Raw genomic sequence first — 18034 nt, 5'->3', positions numbered from 1 at the left:
GCCAGACTCAGTTATTCTAATAAAAAAATTTACATTATCTATCTGTCCCACTTTGTCCCACCAAAATCTTACTGTTGTCCCACTTTGTCCCACCAAAATCTTACTGTTGTCCCACTTTTGGACTTTTTGCATCTGGTCACCCTACACACACACCATTGCATGCATTAATCAGGAGGACAAGAAACTCTGCATACCTTTGTTTCTAGGGCTGTCTTAAATACTTCGAAGCTTCGAAGCTTCGTTCGATGGCACAAGCTTCGAACATTAAAAAGAAATCGAAGTTTAAAAAAAAATAAAATAAAAAATTCAAACTGTGTGTGTGTGTGTGTGTGTGTGTGTGTGTGTGTGTGTGTGTGTGTGTGTGTGTGTGTGTGTGTGTGTGTGTGTGTGTGTGTGTGTGTGTGTGTGTGTGTGTGTGTGCGCGCGCGCGCATGGGGCCATTGGGTGGGGCCGGGGGACAAATACACTGGAGGAAAGTAACCCAGCTCAGCACTGCCCAAATTATATCATCACTATTGCCTGTTTGAAGGATATCATCCTCAAATACATATACACCTACATGCCTTGTAGAATTCCACACATAAGAAAGAAAGATACTGGGATGAATAAACAAAATAGGAAATACAATTTAGATAAGGTGCTACTGAGATGTTTTGGTGAGTTCTTTGTTTTTTTGTGGAAGTTGCCCTTCTTAAAAATGCATGAACATTCACTGATAATTGGTCTGTAGTGGAGTCTACAAGGTCTACATTGCCGGACCATGTAGAATCCGGACCTTGTAGACTGACATAATTCTGTGCATAGTTTAGTCTACACAGGCCATATTTCAAATAATCAAAATCTTACTTCATTCATCTTAAACATTCTTGATTTGGGGGATTGGTAGTTCCCATGAAATCTGAAGTTGTTCAAACGACAACAGCGATCCACCTTGAATTAAATCACACACACAGCCGAGTGAAACCTTGTTGGCTCAGTCACGAAAGGGGCTACTTAATTAATTAATCCAACCCACTTTATTTATAGAGCACATTTAAAAACAACAAAGTTTATGAAAGTGCTGTACAAGTCCCACAACATAAGATAAAAAAAAAAAAAAAAAAAAAAGTGATCAATGTGTTGGGCCGTTTATAGAGATCTATGCCAATTAATGTTTATGTATATCCGGGATATAGACTACAACTACCAAGTAGAATAGCATGGCCCAGATTCACTTCACAGTACACGCAAATATTTTTTCCACACACAGGCTATCGCACGGCTATGCAGTAAATTCATTCATCGCCGACAGATTTTTTCATAGGACCGCAACATTATGTCGCACTGTACAGCCCTGGTTGTAGGCTAATGTTTTACAATTTTTGTATCCAATTTGTATGGATTAATTTAGGAGTGAAATGCGAATGAAGGGTTGAAATCACTACTCGCAAGGTTGCCCCCAAATATTATTTTCCACTCGCATGGGCAGTGTTGCAGTGCTGGTATAACTCGGTATAACGGCGTTATACCTCGCTCACTGAGGCTGAAGTACGCGCAATCGCGCACGGAAATGTTCCCGCGTGTACGCGCAGTCACGCACACAAAAATCCGCTGTTCCCATTCGTTCCCAAGTATCGGCTCGGCCCGCGGCCACCGTTTTTACATAACAAAAGCACAGGTAGAGTAGGCTGACCAAACGTCCTCTTTTGCCCAGACATGTCCTCTTTTCACGCCCTGTCCGGGGAGTCCGGGGGGGGGTTTATTAATTCATCGAAATGTCCGGGGTTTCACTGTTTTTCAGTTTCAGTTTCAGTTTCACGGGCCTTTGCGAGCATCTGAAGGCTCGGGGCTGCATTTTTCGCCGAACATATAAATTACCGAATAAAGCGCTATTCGTTGCCGTTCGAATGCCATCTGGATCGCCAAAATCCGTGCCTCGGTTCTCGAGTTACATGCCGATATGTCAGGCATGCGACTTTTTACATGGCATTATCCAACCGGACTCCCGGAGAAGCATGCAGCTGCAGAGGGCCGCGCGCTGACGGCCGCGCTGTGAGGCAATAGTATCCAGCTGCAGGACGAGAGCACCAACACTCTCAGGACCGCAACACTTTAAGGACCCACACTTTAAGGACCCTCGCTTCCATTGGCTGATTTGGGTCACATGACCGTCCCACCCAATGGCTGAATTGATTGATTGATTGATTGATTGATTGATTGATTGATTGATTGATTGATTGATTGATTGATTGAAAACTTTATTAACAGATTGCAGAATGGGTACAGTACAGCTAAATACATACAATTGTTAAGGGGATGCAGACCAGAGAAAGACTTTCGTCTTGTTTACATCAGGGTCCCCCATTTTCAATTCATCATAACATATATGACATACACGACATACAGATAGACAGTACTGCTACATCTATACATTTATGACATATACCAGATTTGCAAATACAGTACTGTTTGTGATACAAAAGTTTCATACACTGCTACCTTTTTCAGCTTCTCTATTTCAAGACAAAAAAAAATAAAAAGAAATTGCCAAAAAAAACTGTGCATGCGCACGCGCGCATGCGCACGCACGTGGAGCGTTTGACCTACTGTCAATTTGGCACTGCACCACTGCGCATGGGCCAAATTAAGGGGCAATTAGCGATAACCTCGTCGCACTGTACAGCCCTGATAGAGTTACAGAGGTTTGAACACAATAAAACAATAAACGTTTTGTTTACTCGTGTACTTGTCACATACTTGTTGCCAGATGCCTGTTTTTGAGTTCCAGCTGAGAGGTAGGAGCTGGAAAACATAACGGTTCCATAGCCTGAAGTCTTATCTAGTACAGGTCCAAAGTTGATGATGGAAGATTTGTGTTTTACAGATGTTTTTGTAATGTTTGTATCATTAATAATTCGTCCAAAATGGTAGACCGCTCAATTCATTTGGACGGGCGAGTAAGACATTCTAAAAACAAACAATCTTCTTCTATCCCTTTACCGTAGGAATCAGCCCTTGTCTAAGATACCATTAGCTCCAGCATTTCATTGGCTACAAAAACGGTCAATTATTTTCACCGTCAGAGGTGACTGGTCCATTCAGGGCCAGCCGAAACTGGACGTGATCACTTGTCCGAAACTGGGTGTCAATTAGGGTGTCAATTGAACGGCTGCCATTTTAGCTTTCCAACAATGTGTTGGTTGATTGGCAACAATACTTGATATAACTGATATTATAGTGATATTTAAGAGGTTAGCCCTTTGTAGTGTGGTAGTGAAAGCGTTAACCCTTTGTAGTGTGGTAGTGAAAGTGTTAACCCTTTGTAGTGTGGTAGTGAAAGGTTAACCCTGTGTAGTGTGGTAGTGAAAGGTAAACCCTTTGTAGTTTGGTAGTGAAAGGGTTAACCCTTTGTAGTGTGGTAGTGAAAGTGTTAACCCTGTGTAGTGTGGTAGTGAAAGGTTAACCCTTTGTGATGTGCTAGTGAAAGGGTTAACCACTTTCAAAAGAAAATACCTAATTTCTGTGCAGTGGTAGAGTAGGTAGTTGGGTACTATTCCACTGTGACATGTTTACAGGATCCAGTAATAAGACACCACATTTGTGTTGATATATTTCTCATATCATGTTTGCGATTTTACAACTGTTGTTTGCCCATTGGGGCAAAGTGGCTCAGGAGGTAGAGCAGTCGTCTGGTAATCAGAATGTTCTCGATTCCCGCTCCTCCTGGGCAGCGTGCTGAAGTGTCCTTGAGCAAGACACTTAAACCCTAATTGCTCCCGATGAGCAGGTGGGCACCTTGCATGGTTGCCTCCACCGCCGGTGTGTGAGTGAATGGATAAAATGTGAGGAACAAATTGTAAAGCGCTTTGGATAAAAGCGCTAAATACACCATTTACCATTTACATAGCAACCATTGTCTATTCCATTACGTACAAAACAGTGGTTGCTATGTTACAGGCAGCCATGTTGGAAGACAGATAACTACACAAACGTTCTGTGCAAGGCCTCTATTAATTATGGGGAGAACTGGGGAAATGAATTGTTTTGTTGGTGTGCCTCAACACCAAACAAGTCTTAGAATTGACGGTGTATGGTATGTAGGGTGCGTGTGTGTGTGTGTGTGTGTGTGTGTGTGTGTGTGTGTGTGTGTGTGTGTGTGTGTGTGTGTGTGTGTGTGTGTGTGTGTGTGTGTGTGTGTGTGTGTGTGTGTGTGTGTGTGTGTAGTAGGGATATATGGTGCTTTTTATGGTGTGTGTGTGGAGGGAATATAGGGTGGGTGGTTGTTTTTGTTTGGTTTTAGGGTTTAGTAGGTCGGATGGTGATTTGGGTCAAAAGCATGGAGAGATTAACCTCAACAACCCTGTCTCAGTCTCTGTCTCCTATTGTGTGTGAGAGTGTGCTTGTAGTCATGTGTGTATTTGCGTGCATGTGTGTGTTTGAGTATGTGCGAGAGAAAGAGAAAGTGTGTGTGTGTGTGTGTGTGTGTGTTTGTGTGTGTGTGTGTGTGTGTGTGTGTGTGTGTGTGTGTGTGTGTGTGTGTGTGTGTGTGTGTGTGTGTGTGTGTGTGTGTGTGTGTGTGTGTGTGTGTGTGTGTGTGTGTGTGTGTGTGTGTGTGTGTGTGTGTGTGTGTGTGTGTGTGTGTGTGTGTGTAAGGATGCGCCTTCTCAGTGTTTATTTGTGGCTCAAACCGTAGTCCCAATATCCAATAATACCCAACCCAAGACACACACACAGGAGGAAAACACAGTTCATGTCATTCATAGTATACAGGTGTTAGCTTAACCCTTTGTCGTGTGGCAGTGAAAGGGTTAACCTTCTGTATTGTCGCAGTGAAAGGGTTAACCATTTGTTAGTGTGGTAGTGAAAGGGTTAAAGCAGGTTCTCAGCTTAAAGAATCACATGATAGTTTATTCCAGCAGGTTACATTTAACTCATTGTTCTTTTCATAAACGACTAAAACCAAACCGGTGAAATGACATACAATTGATTAAGTTACCTTTAAGCTAAGTTTAAAGTCAGCGTCCTGGTTCCCCACCATGCACATACCATGTAATCACAACCTCCTACGTTTTAATGCAGACCTTTGTTACAGTGTTTCCCATATATAGATTTATTTGTGATGGCAGTTTGGCACCGGACAAATGCATTTTCCAAACTGATACAATACCAGTAATAATGTATATTGCGTGTACAAAGTCCTTTCCACTGCTCCAGCTGTGTATATTACCTGTCACAGCTTGCCACCAACACAAATACCCTCAGAATATATGAGAAACACTGTGTTGCATCATGCCCCCCTCTCACCCACTGAGTCCTTGTCCGTCACTGTCTAATAAAGCGGAAATTCCTCAATATTATTTTTTTCATAAATAAGTAAAAGGTTGTTTAATAAAGTGTTGATATACTGAGGCACAGCCGCTGTTTTTGCACGAGTCTAAACAAGCAGGTCGTTGATAGAACTGACAGACGTCCATACAGTCAGAGTTCACACGGTGTGGCAGGAATGCCCTGACAATTACATTTTAAAAAGTGTAATAAAGTGTAAGTTGTATAATGAGGCGGTGATATATAATGGAGCACTGTGTTGTCTTCTATGAAGTCATCATCTCTAGTCAAACAGGGTCACAGTGCGTTTCTCTTCGTGTCACGTGTTTTTGACACTTTGCATGAGTGTGTGTGTGTGTGTGTGTGTGTGTGTGTGTGTGTGTGTGTGTGTGTGTGTGTGTGTGTGTGTGTGTGTGTGTGTGTGTACACATGCAAATGTGCATTATACGAATATGTGCATGCATGTGTGTGTGGGAGAGAGAGAGAGAGAGAGAGAGAGAGAGAGAGAGAGAGAGAGAGAGAGAGAGAGAGAGAGAGAGAAAAGAGAGAGAAAGAGAGAGAGAGAGAGAGAGAGATAGATAGAGAGAGAGAGAGAGAGAGAGAGAGAGAGAGAGAGAGAGAGAGAGAGAGAGAGAGAGAGAGAGAGAGAGAGAGAGAGAGAGAGAGAGAGAATGAGAGTGTCCATATGTGTACGTATGTGTATGTGTGCGTACTGTATGCGCCGGTAGAGCAGGTGGCAATGAGGTCTGCGACTAACAATGTTAAATGTGTTGAATACCCCAGACTGACCTGGATGATGGGTAGAGAGAGGGGGGGGCAAAGAGAGAGAGAGGAGAGACAAAGACAGAGTGGGAGAGAGGGGGATAGAGTCAGACAGAATGCCAGGGAGAGAAAGAGAGAAATGGCTGAAAGAGAAATTGAGATGAGTGAGAACAGGTGGAGGGAGGGAAGGGGGGGGGGGGGGGATAGAAAACAAAACAAACAAAAAAACCTGAGTATCTTGTTCCCGGTATAGCTGCTGCATTGTAAATAGACTAAAAATAGACCAGAACAGGCTAAGCCTATATATACTGTCTGTCTGTTTGTCTAGTTGTCTGTCTGTCTTTCGGTCTATCTATCTGTCTAACTGACTGACTCTCTGTCTATCTGTCTTTCTGTCTGTCTAACTACTGTATATGTCTGTCTCTGACTGTCTGTCTATCTGTCTGTCTTTCTCTTCGTCTGCAGTAAAACTGATTGATTAACTGTCTGTCTGTCTGTCTGTCTGTCTGTCTGTCTGTCTGTCTGTCTGTCTGTCTGTCTGTCTGTCTGTCTGTCTGTCTGTCTGTCTGTCTGTCTGTCTGTCTGTCTGTCTGTCTGTCTGTCTGTCTGTCTGTCTGTCTGACTGAGACTAGGAGAGTGAACCAGCTGCTTGCTCCACCAGAGACTGTGAGGAAATGCCAGATACTGACAGATGTTTGAGATTTTACAAGAGGCTGTCCGTCCAGCACTTCAATGACGTCTACTGACTGAGACGTGCATGTGCGACAACTGCCCGGTATGAAAATGCTGCTATTGATCCGATGCGATCGATATGGTGTGTGTGTGTGTGTGTGTGTGTGTGTGTGTGTGTGTGTGTGTGTGTGTGTGTGTGTGTGTGTGTGTGTGTGTGTGTGTGTGTGTGTGTGTGTGTGTGTGTGTGTGTGTGTGTGTGTGTGTGTGTGTGTGTGTGTGAGCGCTTGTGTATACTGTACGTCTGTGGCCTCTCCCAGGTGAAAACTAAAGAGAACATTTAGAGCCGCATTCCGTGTACAAGTGTATAGCCTACAGGACGAGCAAAGCAGGCCTTCAGTAGGTTTTCTGATCTGCACGGTTTCAGCCAGCTAATCACCCTACCCACAAAAGTAAGTGATTCAACACAAACCACCATTGACCTCATTTTGACCTCTGACAAGTCCATGATCTCCAATAAAGGGGTGATAGCATGCGGGTTAAGTGATCATTATATGATTTTCTGTACCCGCAAAAAGCTAAAACAGAAGGCCGGCTGTCACAAAACAGTCACATCTAGAGACCTCAAAACCTACTCTAGAGAGGCCTTTAACCAAGAACTGGAGAGCATGGACTGGTCAGATGAACTCAGTGGTACACAGGTTGAAGAAACATGGCTTGGATTCAAAACCAAATTCACAACAATACTCAACAACATGGCACCCCTAAGAACCACCAGGGTTAAAAATCGCGCTGAGCCATGGCTGCACACTGAAATACTGGCCGCTATAAAAACCAGAGACAAAAAATGCTCTGAACTTCATAAAAGTCAGACAAAGCTTTCCAAAAGCTCAAACAGTGAACTCCAAGCCCACGTGGTTGAACAGAAAATTCAAAAGCAGACTAAGAAATGACGTAAACACCATGATCAAAACCGCAAAAAAAAATGTCATCAATGACAAAACTGAGGAAAACATTTGGAAATTACTCAATAATCAACTAGGCTGCAGTAAAAAACTTAAAACCAGATTCTCAAACATAAAAGGGCAGCAAATTAGACCCAGGCAACTACCGCTAGGGATGGGTACCTTTCACATTTGAACCGATAATGGTACCGATACCGGTACCTGTGAATCGATACCGGTACCCAACGGGACCTTTTTTCTGTACTTTAGTCTCAAGAAATGTAATTTACCTACCTCAGTCGTGAAAAAAAATCCAAACTTCAAATAACTACAATTTCGACAGTTTTCGGCTTACCATTGCTCCGACTGCTTTGTTGTTGAATCAAGTAAAATCCTAGGTAAGCATATATTGTGCCTTTGTGCGTGTGAACGTTGACATGAAAAGAAAAAAGGTAAAAAAAGATTCGGTATCTCACTTGAATCGATACTCGGTAGTACCGACGTGTTTCGGTTCGGTACCTCAAAAGTACCGGTACACATCCCTAACTACCGCCCTGTTTCTATTCTTACCTCCATCTCGAAAGTCATGGAGAAAATAGTCTACGAACAGGTCGAAAAGTACCTGGCGGAAAAAAATCTAATCTACGAATTCCAATCTGGCTTCAGAACATCCCACTCCACTGACACATGCCTTCTCTATTTGAACGACCACATCAAACAAGGTGGACGCGGGCAAATACTGCGGCATGGTCATGCTGGACCTACAAAAGGCCTTCGACACTGTCAATCACTCCATTCTGATTGACAAGCTAAAAGCAATTGGTTTGGAGTTTATCAGTGAGCTGGATGCAATCCTACCTGGAGGGGAGAGAACAGATGGTGGAGGTAAACGGTACTCTACCCCCCCCCCCCCCCCTCACAGTGAGCTGTGGTATTCCACAAGGAAGCATACTAGGACCGCTACTGTTCCTAATTTATGCAAATGACATGTCGTCAGCCTGTGACTGCAACTTGTTCCTGTTTGCGGACGACTCAGCCCTGCTGGTCTCTGACAAGAACAAGTTGCAGGTTGAAAAACCCCTCAGCTCGGAACTAGGCAAAATCTGCATATGGCTCGCTGATAACAAACTATCATTACACATGGGCAAAACAGAGTCCATTCTCTTCGGTTCAAATAACAAACTCAGCAAGACCGACGGCTTCTCAGTTACAGTGGGTGACAATATTGTCACAAGGAAAGATGAAATTACCTACCTGGGTTCCATCCTAGAGGCAAATCTTTCCTGTGACAAAATGGCATCCAATGTAATAAAAAAAGTCAACCAACGAACTAGATTCTTGTACCGGATCTCCTCTCTGGTAAACAAGAATACCCTGAAGACTCTGGCAGGAGCACTCATCCAAGGGTACTACGACTATGCTTGCACCTCATGGTAGGGCTGGGCGATATGACGATATTATATAAATATCGGGTACAGTTCATTAACGATACACTTTTTAAACGTATCGTGGATATCGTGATGTTTTGCCCAAGAGGCTTGTGTTGCGTCAATCTGGTCCACACGTTGACACTTTTGAACAGCGCCGCCCCACACACACACTACTGCATCAAAAGTTACTACTTATGATAACAAAGGCATTCGTTTTGTGGCATTGACGTTATATAGTTACACTTTCAATAACATCAGCGTATTTACATAGCAACGACCGAGGTCGACCTAGATATAGCAAGCATTAGCCGTTCATATCTCAGCCCGTGCTGACTCCGTTGTGCCCATTCTGCGGTCTGTTAATAACGTTTTCAATCAGACAGATGTATGGAAAGGCTTTTATTATAACATCCGTTGCAGTAAAATCATTATGCCTCCAGTCGTTTAGTCATTCTGCAGAGCTCAAAGCTAAACGTCGGCCGCTGCCATTGTTGTTTTCATTGAGCTCTCCAATGGCGGAAGTAAAAAATGACGCTTGCCGAATGACGCTTGCCGATTGGTGCTAAGAACAGCAGGGCGGGTGCAAGCAATGTGACGTAATTGGCAGACGCGACTGTCAATCAAAATGATTCTGTTTGCCGACTGAATGAATATAAACGTTATTAACAGATTGCAGCATAGGTACAATACAGTACAGCTCAATACAACAACAGTCAACAGTGGACTGGAGGATGCAGACCAGAGAAAGACTTTCGTCTTGTTTACATCAGGGTCCCCCATTTTCAATTCATCATATTTCATATCTAAATCATATAATATCTCATTGCTAAATATATGCAATATATAATCTAATAATCCAATAATCTAAATCTAATATATAATATAAAAATGCTAAATGCATGGGTATTTTATTTTGTCTTTAATGTTAGCTTGCAAACTCAAATACTGTCTTGGTAAGCCTCATAATGAATTGTTTGGGGAAAAAAAGAAAAACATCGTGATGCGTATCGTGTATCGCCGAAAGGTCAGAAAATATCGTGATATCATATTTAGGCCATATCGCCCAGCCCTACCTCATGGTACCAAAGCACCTCAAAAACGCTAAAAACAAGATTACAAACAGCACAAAACAAACTGGTCAGACTTCTACCTGACCTTACCCCTAGAACCCACCTCACCCCTGCCCACTTTGACAACCTAGGATGGCTTAGAGTAGACGACAGAGTACAGCAACTTGCAATGGGCCTGGTCTACAAGATACACTATACGACTAAGGTATCCATGTACATGTCAAAATACTTCCCAAAGGTCAGTGAATACCACGACCACAACACCAGAGGAAGCTCAACAAATCATGTTAAACCCAGATTCGGCTCAAACAAGGGACTAAACGCGGTTCGCAATTATGCCACATCAATGTGGAACGCCATACCCAAAGCTGTAAAGGAATGTGAATCACTACCCACTTTCAAAACCACTCTTAAAGAGCACCTACGGGAGGCTGCAATTCAAAACTGGCCACCGTAAATGCCCAAACCCCCCACTCCCACCCCCTCCTAATGTACAGTCTCCTCCCCACTGCATGTATTGTATATTCTCTCCCCACCTTATGTATATTTCTCTCCCACCCACCCACCCCCTCCTAATGTACAGTCCCCTCCCCATCATATTTATACTGTCAGGATCTATGGGTAATAGGGGTGTAACAGTATGCGGATACGTACTGTACCGCCTCAATGTGGTCCTCCGGTACAGTACGCGCTGTGCACCGAACGATTGCAACGGTATGGAACCTTTTTTTGCTGAACTTAAATCCCCCCGGCCCTAATATAACGTGCACAACTAACCGGATGTTGTTTGTTCATCCCACGCAGCGCGCAGCTACACTGCACGAGAGCTGTAATTCAGCATAGCATATTATGGCGAGTCAATACTAACTGACCAGCCAGAGCTAGAAGATGCTCCCACAACATTAAAGTCTCCCGTTTGGGATCATTTCGGATTCCCAGTTAACCACAGTAATGGACAAAGACAGGTGGATTGCCTTGCATCACAGTCACGAAAGGGGCTACGTTGACGGCATTGTTCAACTTTATTGCGAACTTTATCACGCATTTGAAACGGCATCACCCTAATGTGAATATCACTGGTACACCGAAGAAGCAAACCCAGCTCCCTGTGGCATTCAAGCAGCATCTCGCTATTAATTCAGACCGGGCCAAAGCAATAACAAACGCCATATGTGTTTTTAAAGCAGCAGATCTGCGATTGTACTCCGTTGTCGAGAACACTGGGTTTAAGCACATGTTAAAAGTAATAGAGCCCCGCTACCTAGTTCCCTCTCGTCCGTATTTCAGCCAGCAAGTCATACCAGCTCTGTATAAACTAGCCCCTTTTGTGACTGTAGCAAGCCCTGCCCCTGTATTCAAGCAGGGCTTGCTCATGAAAGGGGCTCTGTATAAACAAGCACACGCTACAGTTGTCCAAGGCATCTGCTATATAATAATCTTCAGATTTACATTAAGTGGTATTAGTAGGTTACAGCAGTAAGCATTAGTTTGCTGAGTAAATTATGGCCAATTCGTTTTATATTGTTTAATACAGTTAAATAAATAAGTAGAAAAATGAAAAGCTAATTTTTTTTACTGTACCGAAAATAATACCGAACCGTGACTTCAAAACCGAGGTACGTACCGAACCGTGGATTTTGTGTACCGTTACACCCCTAATGGGTAACAGTACTGAATATTTGAATATCTGTCACAAATGTAACAGTACTAAATGCCTGTATGTCCCTATGCCATAACTTGTGCACATAATGCATTTATGAGTATGTCATAAATGTCAATATGAATTGAAAATGGGGGACCCTGATGTAAACAAGACAAACGTCTTTCTCTGGTCTGCATCCCCTTAACAATTGTGTGTATTGAGCCGTACTGTATTGTACCCATTCTGCAATCTGTTAAATAAAGTTGTCATTAATTTCATTCATTCATCGTCTATCTTCAAAAGGGGATCGGTTGAGTGAGGCGAGAGAGAGAATAGACGTGGGAAGTAAGAGAACACGTCCAAGTTTTTTGTAACATTCGTGGGTTCATGCGCTGCATCATGTGCACTGGGAAGGCGGTGGAGTGGAGGTGTAAATCACGAAGTAACATATAACACCATATAACGCTGGTCTTATATATCTCCAAGCAGCCAACTGCTTCATGCTGATTGATTGATTGATTGATTGATTGATTGATTGATTGATTGATTGATTGATTGATTGATCAAAAACTTTATTAACAGATTGCAGAATGGGTACAGTACAGTACAGCTCAATACACACAATTGTTAAGGGGATGCAGACCAGAGAAATACTTTCGTCTTGTTTACATCAGGGTCCCCCATTTTCAATTCATCATATATGACATACACATACAGATAGACAGTATGACATACCAGATTTGCAAATACAGTAGGCTACTGTTTGTGATACAAAAAGAGTCCAGAAAAGAGAGTATATTTGACGTAGAAACTGTACATTGGAGGAGGTTGGGTGGGTGGGGTGGGGGGGGGGGGGTAATGCTGCGATGCAACAACCCAATGCAAGTCTATAACTTGTGTGCCATCTTTCGCGTAAACGCAATAAAACGACCTTAAGGATCGTTTAATTACGCTGTGTTCAGTCCTATACTGGTCCACAGTGACAGTAACACAGCACTGCTTACCTGACTGGTTTGCCGGTGAAGGCTGTTGCTGTCTCCTGATGAGGGAGACTGACCAGGACAGACAGGACCGTCAGACAGAAACACAGTCTCCTAGAATAGTGTGGCTGTGCGCCCCGGTCCTTCCACGGGAACGGAGAGGATAAATTCCGCAGTCTCCGGAGTAAAGTAAACAGGCGATGACGACTATAGTCTGTGTCTGTCTCTGGAGTTCTGTTCTTCTCGGTACAACCCGCTGCTGTTGACACAACGGGAGTGCAGGTGGCGAACGACTCAGAGAGACCGACAAAATACCGAACAACTTGATGAGCGGGACTGACTGCTGCTCTTCACACTCCTTGCTTCTCGCCTTTTTTCGCCTCCGGGATCCTATTTGAGCGTGTGCGTGCGTGCGTGCGTCCAGTGCTTGTGTGTGCGTGTCCGTCCCAGAGGATGCGAGTTGGCGAAGCAAGTGAACCAGTAGAGAGAGTGAGCGAGAGCTGGAGTGGGGGGGGGGGGGGGGGGGGGGGATTAGGCATTTGCGCATCCCTCCTCCCCTCCCTAATCAACACGGCAAAAAGGAAGAGTTTATGGAGCAACATCTCTCTCTCTCTCTCTCTCTCTCTCTCTCTCTCTCTCTCTCTCTCTCTCTCTCTCTCTCTCTCTCTCTCTCTCTCTCTCTCTCTCTCTCTCTCTCTCTCTCTCTCTCTCTCTCTCTCTCTCTCTCTCTCTACTCTATCATTCTCTACACTCTATCTCTCTAAGACTCTCTCTCTCTCTATCTCTATCTCTCTCTCTCCACTTCCCCCATAGTATTTTATCCTCCTCAGTATCCCACTTTCCTTATTTTGCTGTCTCTAAGTACTGCATATGTGTGTGTGTGTGTGTGTGTGTGTGTGTGTGTGTGTGTGTGTGTGTGTGCAGGGCCGCCTGGGAGAAATGCGAGGCCCTGTGCGAGATTTAACGCGGCCCGAGGCGGGGCATGATACAGTCAACATATAGCAAAAGAGAGAGCGAGAGAGAGCTCCCGTTCTACAGTCAATATACAGTGTACAGAGAGAGAGAGAGAGAGACACATTGGAAAGAAATTGAAATGCTATTTGGCCCTAAACAGAGAGTACACAGTGGCAGAATACCTGAGCACTGTGACTGAAGATCCTTGAGCACAGCCTAGCCATCGAGAAAGGCCGCCATAGGCAGACTGTGTGTGTTAGAAAGAGAGAGAGAGAGAGAGAGAGAGAGAACATGTGTGTTTGTCATGTGTGTGTGTGTTAGAGAGAGACTAGAGCATGTATGAGAGATTCAAAAGGACAAAGATCAACACTTAAATCCAAGAGAGAGAGAGAGAGAGAGAGAGAGAGAGAGAGACACACATTGGAAAGAAATTGAAATGCTATTTGGCCCTAAACAGAGAGTACACAGTGGCAGAATACCTGAGCACTGTGACTGAAGATCCTTGAGCACAGCCTAGCCATCGAGAAAGGCCGCCATAGGCAGACTGTGTGTGTTAGAAAGAGAAAGAGAGAGAGAGAGAGAGAACATGTGTGTTTGTCATGTGTGTGTGTGTTAGAGAGAGACTAGAGCATGTATGAGAGATCCAAAAGGACAAAGATCAACACTTAAATCCAACAAGAAGAGGGTCTATACCAGAGAAAAGCAGCAAGGAGCCAATGGCCGACATCAGCTAAATAGGCTAGCCAGGTTTGATTGATTGATTGATTGAAAACTTTATTAACAGATTGCAGAATGGGTACAATACAGTACAGCTCAATACACACAATTGTTAAGGGGATGCAGACCAGAGAAAGACTTTCGTCTTGTTTACATCAGGGTCCCCCATTTTCAATTCATCTGGACATATATGACATACATGACATACAGATAGTCAGTACTGCTACATCTATACATTTATGACATACCAGATTTGCAAATACAGTACTGTTTGTGATACAGAAGGAGTCAGGAAAAGGGAGTATATACATTTGACGTAGAAACTGTACATTGGAGGAGGTTGGGTGGGGGGGGGTCTGGGTACACTGGGATATTGACAACCATACTGGGTAATCTACATTGGAGGTGGTTGGGGGGGGGGGGGGGGGGGCACACTGTATATACAAGCAAAACTGTACATTGAGGGGGGGGGGGGGGGAGACACTGTACAAACAAACAAAATTGTACATTGGACTATTGACAAAACCATACTAGGTAAATGACTGTACATTGGAGGGGGTTGGGTTAGGATATTTACAGGGGCCAGTGTTGAATTGCAGTCTCCCGTAGGTGTCCCTTGAGAGAGGTTTTGAAAGTGGGTAGTGATCCACATTCCTTTACAGCTTTGGGTAGGGCGTTCCACATTGATGTGGCATAATTGCGAAACGTGTTTAGTCCCTTATTTGAGCCGAATCTGGGTTTAACATGATTTGTGGAGCTCCCTCTGGTGTTGTGATCGTGGTATTCACTGACCTTTGGGAAGTATTTTGACATGTACATGGGTACCTTGGTCGTGTAGTGTATCTTGTAGACCAGGCCCATTGCAAGTTGCTGTACTCTGTCATAGGTACTGTGACACCAGGCCACACACAGCTTTGGCCAACGGCCCAACGCTACCCAAGCTACACAAACGACCATTCACACACAGCACATGTCGTATCTCCAAATGTTGTGAAGTAGCATATGTTTTGCCTGGAAAAAAACATCGTTATTAACAAAACATTCGGGAGGGGAAGGAAGGAAGAGTGGGGTAATGTCATGACATCTTACCTGCACGAGGAACGCAGGGCGAAAGGCCGCAACACAGGTCTCCACGTTGACGAAAGGCCTCTCGCTGTCGGGACAAATAAGCTATGGCCAGAGCCTTGTCATGGTGCAGGCCCGACTACATCTTCTGTCAAAGATGATGTCGTAGTCAGAGTGCCAGGGCCTGCTATTCTCAAGGCTAACTGATAGCATCAAACGAACGTTCCCAGCTGACGCTAAACAGCTAACTGGCTAACAGTTAGCTCAATCAGGCACCTGGCTGTATGTAGCCGCATAGCTTGCTTCTGCGTTCTGCAAGCTATGCGGCTACATACAGCCAGGTGCTCTCACCAGGCACACATCGTTAGCTACTAGTAGTACTATATTAGCTAGTCGACCAGTTTGGCTCCAGAGAGAGAGAAAGAGAGATAGGTCAGGTCCACGGCGGGAATATAATCATAGGTTGACTCACCATAACGCAGTATCAACGCGGCGCCAATGGTAAAGTTGGAAGGAGACTTTCTTGGCCCACGGTGTAATTTCTTCTTCTTCTTCTTCGAGTACTTTCCGGCAGACTGGACACCTTTCGGCGTATTGCTGCCTAACAGATTTATCTGCTCACAAGTTCTCTTCTCCTTCTTTTGAAAAGACATCCACTCGCCTCGCCTCGCTCCTCTGAATAGGTTAGCTAACGCTAGTTAGCCTTTAGCTAAGCTAGCTACTAGCCGACATCATCATGGCTATACCATGACAAGGCTCCGGCCATTTGTCCCGCTAGCGAGAGGCCTTTCGTCAACGTTCCTTGGTGACCGACCGACTGATAATGACCGACCTCTTTCTTCGTCTTGGCTGGCATAACTAAGCATAATAGTCAAAAGCTGCACGCGCGAAATAGTCAAACGCAGCTGACTCACGCCGGCGTACTACACATGATGTAAGTAAAACCACTTCCTTCGTTGAAACCAATAGTATGTCTGCTGCAGAACCCCAGAGGCTGAGCTCCAATAGTGAGTATGTCTGCAGGACTGCAGACCCAGGAACAAGTCAGACACATTCTACAAACGTGTCTAATGTGAAATATATAAGCATATAAGCAAAACTAGATTTTAGGTCTGTGATGAAAAAGGGCCTCGCGGGAAGGGGGGCCTCGCAAAAAAAATTAAAAAAATAAAAAAGAAAATTAAAAAAAAATAAATAAAAAATATTTTTATTTTATTTTTTTTTTATTTTTATTTTGCGAGACCCCCCTTCCCGCGAGGCCCTGTGCGACCGCACTGCTCGCACACCCCCTGAGGCGGCCCTGTGTGTGTGTGTGTGTGTGTGTGTGTGTGTGTGTGTGTGTGTGTGTGTGTGTGTGTGTGTGTGTGTGTGTGTGTGTGTGTGTGTGTGTGTGTGTGTGTGTGTGTGTGTGTGTGTGTGTGTGCGTGCGTGCGTGTGTGTGTGTGTGCGTGCGTGTGTGTGTGTGTGTGTACGTACACGCGCAGTTCAATGTGTGTGTGTGTGTGTGTGTGTGCGTGTGTGTACTGTATGCATGCGCAGACCCTTTTTTGCCCCCATTGCTAGTCTGGATTTCTTCCCTAATATGGCTACAGTACTCACAGAGTTGTAGTACAAGCAGCTTTAGCTCCCAGGGGCAAGGAAAACCTTGGATTTATGTTCCTCTTAAATAGCCTCCAAAAGACATTAATTTGATGACTGAGCAGCCAATTGATAGCAGATGTAATTTTTTTGTTTGGTTTAACACACTGCCACTTGTCAGTATGCACGTGCCTATGTTTGCCTGTGTGCGTCATACATATGTTTACATCATCAGAGCATGGCATATACATTCCTCTCCAATGCCTTTAAAGGCCCAATCGGTGATCCACTGCACATGGGAAGCCCCACAGCCAAAACCAAGAAATACAAGGACTATGGCTACAACAATAAGAATGTTCCAAAAGGCTTATTTTCCATCTAGAGATAAAAAAAAACTCTTGCAAGTGCATATACCCCACATTTACACCGTCAAAAATCACAGAGTGGGGCTTTAAAGAGTTCTAATTCTTTTTTGTATCCACTTTTTCTCCTTAATTTAAATTTTTCTCCCATCCCAATTTTACTGGTTCCAATTCTCGCCTCCCCTGTCTTGAACGTTGCTCGCATATGCCCCCCACAGGTCGGTCGTAGGGAGGATAGAAGCCTTGCATCACGTGTCCCCTCCGGTACTGTCACATCTTTTCACCTGCCAGCGCGGACTCTCATTGGCGAGGTGTAACGTGTGGGAGGCTCACACTACCCTTGCCATTTCCTGTCTCTGCTGTGCAGGCGTCCCCCAACCGACCTGTAGGAGTCGCTGTCCACAACGTCCAGATTACCACCCATCGACTTCCACCCACTGACTCTGCCAATTGAGTCAGTATGACGGCCGGCCCAAGCCGGAGGCAACGCCGACAGCCGGATTTGAACCCGGTGTCTCTTGCGTTGGTGACAAGCGCAATGTCCGCTGCGCCACCCA

General features: G+C 44.4%; 1 protein-coding gene across 1 annotated transcript in view; it reads right to left on the bottom strand.

Moving 5' to 3' along the window:
* The window catches only part of gng13b (guanine nucleotide binding protein (G protein), gamma 13b), an 81896-nt gene extending 68942 nt beyond the window's left edge, over nucleotides 1-12954 (bottom strand). The window contains exon 1 of the mRNA XM_084328918.1: nucleotides 12826-12954. The gene's annotated coding sequence lies outside the window, so the exon portion shown is untranslated. The remainder of the gene's footprint in view (nucleotides 1-12825) is intronic.
* Nucleotides 12955-18034: the final 5080 nt, after the last annotated feature.

Source organism: Notolepis coatsorum, assembly GCF_963971535.1.
Source record: "Notolepis coatsorum genome assembly, chromosome: 14".
NCBI lineage: Eukaryota > Metazoa > Chordata > Actinopteri > Aulopiformes > Paralepididae > Notolepis > Notolepis coatsorum.
The sequence above is the reverse complement of the archived record's forward strand: the minus strand, read 5'-3'. Positions and strand labels throughout refer to the sequence as shown.